The sequence below is a fragment of the Protomyctophum parallelum genome (assembly GCF_964188405.1).
Source record: "Protomyctophum parallelum genome assembly, chromosome: 10".
In the NCBI taxonomy this organism is placed as follows: Eukaryota; Metazoa; Chordata; class Actinopteri; order Myctophiformes; family Myctophidae; genus Protomyctophum; species Protomyctophum parallelum.
In genome coordinates this window covers 50272821-50283229 of record NC_139704.1, presented here as the reverse complement: position 1 = coordinate 50283229, position 10409 = coordinate 50272821, and positions in this window count along the sequence as shown.

Here is a 10409-nt window from a genome sequence, read left to right as displayed (position 1 = left end):
CTAGCAGGAGGGGGCGGGAACTACTAGTAGGAGGGGGCGGGACTAGTATGAGGGGGCGGTACTACTAGTAGGAGGGGGGGCGGGACCATTTACGCAAACCCACGACCATTTCCATGCTCGCATTCCGCAACTCGGAACATAGATCATATTTAGATGAACATAGATCATATTTAGATGAACATAGATCATATTTAGATGAACATAGATCATAATTTAGATGTGCGTTTTTTTTTTCTTGTCTGCAACCATTTATGACTCACGTACAGTTCCAACCAGACATTCCTTTGTTTTGATCTAGTCATTATAGGGTGAACATTAAAGGACCACTTCACCACTTTTCAACCTATCTTCATATAAATAGGTCCTCACTAATATTTTTTTCTACTCGGTCTGTGTCTCATAGGAGGGCTGTGGGCAGGTTAGAAACCGTCTTCCAGTGACATCATCGATGGGGAATACAACCTAATAAAAACTGCAGGCTTTCTAGGCTTTTCTAGATTTTTGTAAAAAAATCTTGTTTAAAAAATAATCTGCCTAATGATGATGTCACTGGAAGACGTTTTCTAAACTGCCCACAGCCCTCCTATGAGACACAGACTGAGTAGAAAAACATTGTAGCATTTTATCATGACTATTAGTGAGGACCTATTATATGAAGATAGGTTGAAAAGTGGTGAAGTGGTCCTTTAAGTCATGGGTTCCCAAAGGGGTCCTTGAGGGAGTTCCAGGGGGTCCCCAGCTCAATTAGAGATAGTTAGGGACCAGATGGACCCTTATGGGTCTGTAACTCAGAGAGTGTACAAATTTGTACACTCTCTGAGTAAAATTAACAGTGGTTTTACAATATAAATGGGGGTCCCAGAGATAGAAATGCCATGAAATGGGGGTCCGTAGCATAATGCGTGTGAAACTGGAGGTCCATGAAATGAATGTTTCAGAATCACTGCTAGAGCCGTACAGATCCTCCCTTATCGGGGTCACGGGCATATGTTTTCCTTAGAGTATATATCAATAGAGAAGACATCCGAGTTCTCCTTCCATCCACTTGCATTGAGTTGCTCAAAAGCGCATGAGGCGATTTCACTCCTCCTTCCAGGTAGGAACAGAGTGCATTCTGGGATGGATTGGCCCCAAACACATGAACGCGCTGCCGTTGAACGTGCACGAACGCGCACGAGCGTCGTCCGTCGTGAACGTGCACAATGACAGTCAACGGACAGCGCGTTCATGTGTTTGGGGCCAGGCTGCAATACCTTCATTCGGCCACTATGTCCATTTCGCCTCAGGGTTTCCGCTGGGTGCCGTCTCTATTCATATATACTCTAAGATGTTTTCAAACGGGGGGTCCATGCCTAATAAACTTTGATTTGGGGGTCCGTGGCCTAATAAATGTTGATTTGGGGGTCCTTGACATGGAAAGGTTTGGGGACCACTGCATTTAGTGGTATAACTTCTTTCTGCTGTCCACCCTATTGGATCTGGAATGACGCCCTCTGCAACAACAGTAGATCTGTACTATGTGTCTTTCTATAGAATCATAATAATAACAATAATTATTATAATAATAGTATCCAATTAATGTATATGTTCTGCTCTGTTATTCTGTACTGTAAACTGTTACTGTAAAGGAATAATAACATAATGAATGTACAGTGAGTTCCGCTGTGTGATTATGATGTACTGTATACTGTTACTGTCAGGTCTGCTGTGATGATGATGATGATGATGATGATGATGATGACGTCATGCACATTAAACCTGTTTACACCTTCTTATTAACGCTCTCTGCTCTGTGCTCTGATTGGTGCCCCGTGTTCTCTGTGCTCTGTCCTGATTGGTGCCCTCACAGTAGCTAATATGTTCTGCATAAACATACAACAACTTCAAACAGTAGCTTTGTTCCATAAACATTATTTTAGAAAGGTTCTAAACTGCCTCCCCCTGGCCAGCCGGGGCGCCTGATGGAGGGGAAAGGAACTGGTCTCTATACTGCCTCCCCCTGGCCAGCCGGGGCGCCTGATGGAGGGGAAAGGAAATGGTCTCTATACTGCCTCCCCCTGGCCAGCCGGGGCGCCTGATGGAGGGGAAAGGAACTGGTTGGAATAACGTGTTCCTTCCACGTGCTACGTCCAACCAGGGAAACTCCCCCCTGTCAGGTGTAATGGAGCAACTTGGACACTCAGGCATGAAGGAAGCATGAGTTCAAGTCCGTTGGTCTCCCCTTGTCCCCCATATATGGGGACTAGGTTGGTCTCCCCTTGTCCCCCATATATGGGGACTAGGTTGGTCTCCCCTTGTCCCCCATATATGGGGACTAGGTTGTTCTCCCCTTGTCCCCCATATATGGGGACTAGGTTGGTGGAGGGTGTGTAGAGCCCAGGATCACATTAGATGATTGACACAGGGGTGAAAAATGGGTTACAAAATCGTGGGATAAAAAAGAAAGAAAGAAAGGTGCAAAAGAAGAGGGTGAATGTGCAGGAGGAGGAGGGGGGGGGGGGGAGCGTTTCCTTCTCCCTGATTGGCTCTTTCTCTTATCAGTTCCTTCATGGATCTGATTGGTTGAGGGAAAGAAGCTTTTTTGGCATGAGTCTATTTTTTTGCGATGTAACCTCAGTCCTTAAATGAAACCCTCTATTCTTAGAAACAGAGCTTTACCACCGCTTTCTACGCCCCCTGCCCCCCCCATGCCCCCCACCCCCCTGCCCCTCCATGCCCCCCCCACCCACCCCCCTGCCCCCCCCCCCCATGCCCAGAGGTGGAAAAAGTACTCCAATATTATGCTTAACCCATTCTGACCTGAGATCAGATTCTAAAAATGTCTGTTTGAAAATGACAGTTTTCTGAAAAAGCCATGTTTCTATGTCAGTCGTTCTTCGATTTTTCAAAAATATCAGATCTACAAGCCCGTAGCGCGCCACCGAGTGGCGCGCTACGGGCTTGTAGATCTGCTATTTTTAAATAGCTAAAGCATAACGTTCCCGCCCAGAATGGGTTAAGTAAAAGTATAAATACTGCAATATAGAAATACTCTGTTACAAGTAAAAGTCAGAAATTCAAGGTATTGGCATCAAAATGTACTTATAAAGTACGACAAGTACCCGTTAAGTTTTCAAATGTAGAGAAACAAATCATTTGACAATACAATAGCCGATCTACAAGCTCACAATGCGTTGCGATGCTGCTCAAGGCTTTTATTGTGTAGGTCCTAAAATGATGATGCCGTTCATATCTGTGGGAATTTTGTGTAATAGCCTACTGATTCTGGTATTGTGGTTACCGTCCTGAGGACTACAAACCAGCGACTACAACATGACGTAAGTTACCATCCTGATGACTACAAACCAGTGACTACAACATGACGTAAGTTACCATCCTGATGACTACAAACCAGTGACTACAACATGATGTAAGTTACCATCCTGATGACTACAAACCAGTGACTACAACATGACGTAAGTTACCATCCTGAGGACTACAAACCAGTGACTACAACATGACGTAAGTTACCATCCTGATGACTACAAACCAGTGACTACAACATGATGTAAGTTACCATCCTGAGGACTACAAACCAGTGACTACAACATGACGTAAGTTACCATCCTGATGACTACAAACCAGTGACTACAACATGACGTAAGTTACCATCCTGATAACTACAAACCAGTGACTACAACATGACGTAAGTTACCATCCTGAGGACTACAAACCAGTGACTACAACATGACGTAAGTTACCATCCTGAGGACTACAAACCAGTGACTACAACATGACGTAAGTTACCATCCTGAGGACTACAAACCAGTGACTACAACATGACGTAAGTTACCATCCTGATGACTACAAACCAGTGACTACAACATGATGTAAGTTACCATCCTGATGACTACAAACCAGTGACTACAACATGATGTAAGTTACCATCCTGAGGACTACAACCCAGTGACTACAACATGATGTAAGTTACCATCCTGAGGACTACAAACCAGTGACTACAACATGACGTAAGTTACCATCCTGATGACTACAAACCAGTGACTACAACATGATGTAAGTTACCATCCTGATGACTACAAACCAGTGACTACAACATGACGTAAGTTACCATCCTGAGGACTACAAACCAGTGACTACAACATGACGTAAGTTACCATCCTGAGGACTACAAACCAGTGACTACAACATGACGTAAGTTACCATCCTGATGACTACAAACCAGTGACTACAACATGATGTAAGTTACCATCCTGATGACTACAAACCAGTGACTACAACATGATGTAAGTTACCATCCTGAGGACTACAAACCAGTGACTACAACATGATGTAAGTTACCATCCTGATGACTACAAACCAGTGACTACAACATGATGTAAGTTACCATCCTGATGACTACAAACCAGTGACTACAACATGATGTAAGTTACCATCCTGATGACTACAAACCAGTGACTACAACATGATGTAAGTTACCATCCTGATGACTACAAACCAGTGACTACAACATGATGTAAGTTACCATCCTGAGGACTACAAACCAGTGACTACAACATGATGTAAGTTACCATCCTGAGGACTACAAACCAGTGACTACAACATGACGTAAGTTACCATCCTGAGGACTACAAACCAGTGACTACAACATGACGTAAGTTACCATCCTGATGACTACAAACCAGTGACTACAACATGACGTAAGTTACCATCCTGATGACTACAAACCAGTGACTACAACATGATGTAAGTTACCATCCTGAGGACTACAAACCAGTGACTACAACATGATGTAAGTTACCATCCTGAGGACTACAAACCAGTGACTACAACATGATGTAAGTTACCATCCTGAGGACTACAAACCAGTGACTACAACATGATGTAAGTTACCATCCTGAGGACTACAAACCAGTGACTACAACATGATGTAAGTTACCATCCTGATGACTACAAACCAGTGACTACAACATGATGTAAGTTACCATCCTGAGGACTACAAACCAGTGACTACAACATGATGTAAGTTACCGTCCTGATGACTACAAACCAGTGACTACAACATGATGTAAGTTACCATCCTGATGACTACAAACCAGTGACTACAACATGATGTAAGTTACCATCCTAATGACTACAAACCAGTGACTACAACATGATGTAAGTTACCATCCTGATGACTACAAACCAGTGACTACAACATGACGTAAGTTACCATCCTAATGACTACAAACCAGTGACTACAACATGATGTAAGTTACCATCCTGATGACTACAAACCAGTGACTACAACATGATGTAAGTTACCATCCTGATGACTACAAACCAGTGACTACAACATTATGTAAGTTACCATCCTGATGACTACAAACCAGTGACTACAACATGACGTAAGTTACCATCCTAATGAATACAAACCAGTGACTACAACATGATGTAAGTTACCATCCTGATGACTACAAACCAGTGACTACAACATTATGTAAGTTACCATCCTGATGACTACAAACCAGTGACTACAACATGATGTAAGTTACCATCCTGAGGACTACAAACCAGTGACTACAACATGATGTAAGTTACCGTCCTGATGACTACAAACCAGTGACTACAACATGATGTAAGTTACCATCCTGATGACTACAAACCAGTGACTACAACATGATGTAAGTTACCATCCTGAGGACTACAAACCAGTGACTACAACATGATGTAAGTTACCATCCTGAGGACTACAAACCAGTGACTACAACATGATGTAAGTTACCATCCTGAGGACTACAAACCAGTGACTACAACATGATGTAAGTTACCATCCTGATGACTACAAACCAGTGACTACAACATGACGTAAGTTACCATCCTGAGGACTACAAACCAGTGACTACAACATGACGTAAGTTACCATCCTGAGGACTACAAACCAGTGACTACAACATGATGTAAGTTACCATCCTGATGACTACAAACCAGTGACTACAACATGACGTAAGTTACCATCCTGATGACTACAAACCAGTGACTACAACATGATGTAAGTTACCATCCTGATGACTACAAACCAGTGACTACAACATGACGTAAGTTACCATCCTGAGGACTACAAACCAGTGACTACAACATGACGTAAGTTACCATCCTGAGGACTACAAACCAGTGACTACAACATGATGTAAGTTACCATCCTGATAACTACAAACCAGTGACTACAACATGACGTAAGTTACCATCCTGATGACTACAAACCAGTGACTACAACATGACGTAAGTTACCATCCTGATGACTACAAACCAGTGACTACAACATGACGTAAGTTACCATCCTGAGGACTACAAACCAGTGACTACAACATGATGTAAGTTACCATCCTGAGGACTACAAACCAGTGACTACAACATGACGTAAGTTACCATCCTGATGACTACAAACCAGTGACTACAACATGACGTAAGTTACCATCCTGAGGACTACAAACCAGTGACTACAACATGACGTAAGTTACCATCCTGATGACTACAAACCAGTGACTACAACATGACGTAAGTTACCATCCTGATGACTACAAACCAGTGACTACAACATGACGTAAGTTACCATCCTGAGGACTACAAACCAGTGACTACAACATGACGTAAGTTACCATCCTGATGACTACAAACCAGTGACTACAACATGACGTAAGTTACCATCCTGATAACTACAAACCAGTGACTACAACATGATGTAAGTTACCATCCTGATGACTACAAACCAGTGACTACAACATGATGTAAGTTACCATCCTGATGACTACAAACCAGTGACTACAACATGACGTAAGTTACCATCCTGATGACTACAAACCAGTGACTACAACATGATGTAAGTTACCATCCTGAGGACTACAAACCAGTGACTACAACATGATGTAAGTTACCATCCTGAGGACTACAAACCAGTGACTACAACATGATGTAAGTTACCATCCTGATGACTACAAACCAGTGACTACAACATGATGTAAGTTACCATCCTGATGACTACAAACCAGTGACTACAACATGACGTAAGTTACCATCCTGATGACTACAAACCAGTGACTACAACATGACGTAAGTTACCATCCTGATAACTACAAACCAGTGACTACAACATGATGTAAGTTACCATCCTGATGACTACAAACCAGTGACTACAACATGATGTAAGTTACCATCCTGATGACTACAAACCAGTGACTACAACATGACGTAAGTTACCATCCTGATGACTACAAACCAGTGACTACAACATGATGTAAGTTACCATCCTGATGACTACAAACCAGTGACTACAACATGACATAAGTTACCATCCTGAGGACTACAAACCAGTGACTACAACATGATGTAAGTTACCATCCTGATGACTACAAACCAGTGACTACAACATGATGTAAGTTACCATCCTGATGACTACAAACCAGTGACTACAACATGACGTAAGTTACCATCCTGAGGACTACAAACCAGTGACTACAACATGACATAAGTTACCATCCTGATGACTACAAACCAGTGACTACAACATGACGTAAGTTACCATCCTGATGACTACAAACCAGTGACTACAACATGACGTAAGTTACCATCCTGAGGACTACAAACCAGTGACTACAACATGATGTAAGTTACCATCCTGATGACTACAAACCAGTGACTACAACATGATGTAAGTTACCATCCTGATGACTACAAACCAGTGACTACAACATGATGTAAGTTACCATCCTGAGGACTACAAACCAGTGACTACAACATGACGTAAGTTACCATCCTGATGACTACAAACCAGTGACTACAACATGATGTAAGTTACCATCCTGATGTCTACAAACCAGTGACTACAACATGATGTAAGTTACCATCCTGAGGACTACAAACCAGTGACTACAACATGACGTAAGTTACCATCCTGAGGACTACAAACCAGTGACTACAACATGATGTAAGTTACCATCCTGATGACTACAAACCAGTGACTACAACATGACATAAGTTACCATCCTGATGACTACAAACCAGTGACTACAACATGACATAAGTTACCATCCTGATGACTACAAACCAGTGACTACAACATGACGTAAGTTACCATCCTGAGGACTACAAACCAGTGACTACAACATGACGTAAGTTACCATCCTGAGGACTACAAACCAGTGACTACAACATGACGTAAGTTACCATCCTGAGGACTACAAACCAGTGACTACAACATGATGTAAGTTCCCATCCTGATGTCTACAAACCAGTGACTACAACATGACGTAAGTTACCATCCTGATGTCTACAAACCAGTGACTACAACATGACGTAAGTTACCATCCTGAGGACTACAAACCAGTGACTACAACATGACGTAAGTTACCATCCTGTTGTCTACAAACCAGTGACTACAACATGACGTAAGTTACCATCCTGATATATGCCTCCAAGGCTACTGGGCATCTCAAGAGTTAAATCACTTAATTTACGAGAATGTAGAAGAGTTGCTATTTTGATCAACGTCTGCCTGTTATCTCTCCTAACGGTACTGTACCAACATCAACACATCATGGAATTGTGGACAAAATCATATCCAACTATAACAAAAATATTCTCTTGTCTGAGAGGTTAAATCTCAAATACAGAATACATAATGACACTTGATATGAACTGGGTTGGAATCCACTGTTTTTAGAGACATCTGATCCAATGAACACAAGTTCCACCACAGAGGATAAACTAGAAAAAGTGCCCTTCTGGGCACAGGTCTCCACCAGGATAGGAATGTAGGACATTGCAGCTTGCCTTCATCTGGTGGTTGGATAAAAGGGCAACAAAAGTAAAAAAATCCAGGCAAAGGTTTTTCCTTGGCCTCTAGGGAGTTGGCATACAAAGTTATCCACAGATCCGTGCAGTTAGAGGTAAAAACACTTTCCGGCCAGTTATAGCGCCACCTTGAGGCTGAGTTGAAATTGTTCATGTGGCATTTCTTCCTCGGCCTAGTGGGAATGTGGGTGCACAATTTCACGGAAATCACGCGATGTGTTCATGATTTGCAGCATTTTGTTTGAAACTGAGCACTCCTGTGAACTTTGGAAGCCAATCTTAACCAATCAGGATGGAGTCTGAGAAATCTGAAAAACCTGTTTCATTGAATGGCTCTAGAGAGACTGTGTACCAATTTGCGTGATGTTTGGACAAAATCTGTAGGTGTACTGTGCAAAAACTTGTTTTGCACAAAGCGGCCTCCTGGTGGCGCTATAACAGGCCGTTCTGGAAAGTTTGGGGCAGAGGTTCATGGTTGGCATCCAGGGAGTGTGTGTGCAAAATTTGGCATCGACCGGGTTAACGGTGGCCGAGATTAGCTGCTCACGGACACACACACGGACGGACGGACACACGGACACACGGACGGACGGAGTGCAAAACATACTCTCCCCCCATGCCTTCGGCCTGGTGGAGACAAATATGATAAATGTTGTCTCTGTGTGTGTGTGTGTGCGTGCGTGCGTGCGTGCGTGCGTGCGTGCGTGCGTGCCTGCCACAGCTCACTGACTGTAACATTAGCTCAGATAAAGCCAGTTATCTTTCCTGCTGGTTTCTCTAATTACCTCAGCTGATGAAAACAGTGCTGCTTCCCTCAAGGTATTATCCAAAGCACCTCAACCCTAGCATAGCCATACTCTATACTGTACAATTCTCCCCCCCTTTCTTTACTTTCTCTATCTGATGATTTCCTTCTTTTTCATAGAAGTGTATACAGTATATATGTCATAACACTATCAGACAATTTGTGAATTGTAGTTCCTCTAATGTAGTCTACATGATCACATGTAAATGTAATCTACAGTACGTATAGGCAAAACATCTAGGGCAGTCCGCACACGCGTCATAGAACACATGAGTGCCATCAGACGCAAGGACATCAAATCTCCTGTCGCCATGCAGACACTTCATGGAAGCCGGTCACTCCACAGCAGATCTGTCTTACACGGTCATTGATCAAATTAAGACATCTAGAAGAGGGGGTGATTTAGACACTAAACTCCTCCAAACTGAATCTAGATGGATTTTTTATTTAAAGTCTGTCAATCCAGGTGGCTTAAATGAAGATGTCTCCCTCCAGTGCTACCCATAAAGTAAAAAGTTATATTCAAAAAGTGATTGTATAAGTCTGTCAACATGTGATGTATGCAATATTCCTGTTTCCTATATAACTGTGATTTTGTATATCCTTTCTGTAATGTCCACGCCCACAATCAGGTGATGTCACCAATTAGTAATTCTCAGCACCGTAGCTGTATTGTTTTGGAGTTGTTTAAAAGTAAGTTCTTTGTCTGTGATAAGAGCTGTAGGGGAGGGAAAAGTGTGTGCGTGTGTGTTGACATACAACAGTGTCAGAGTGT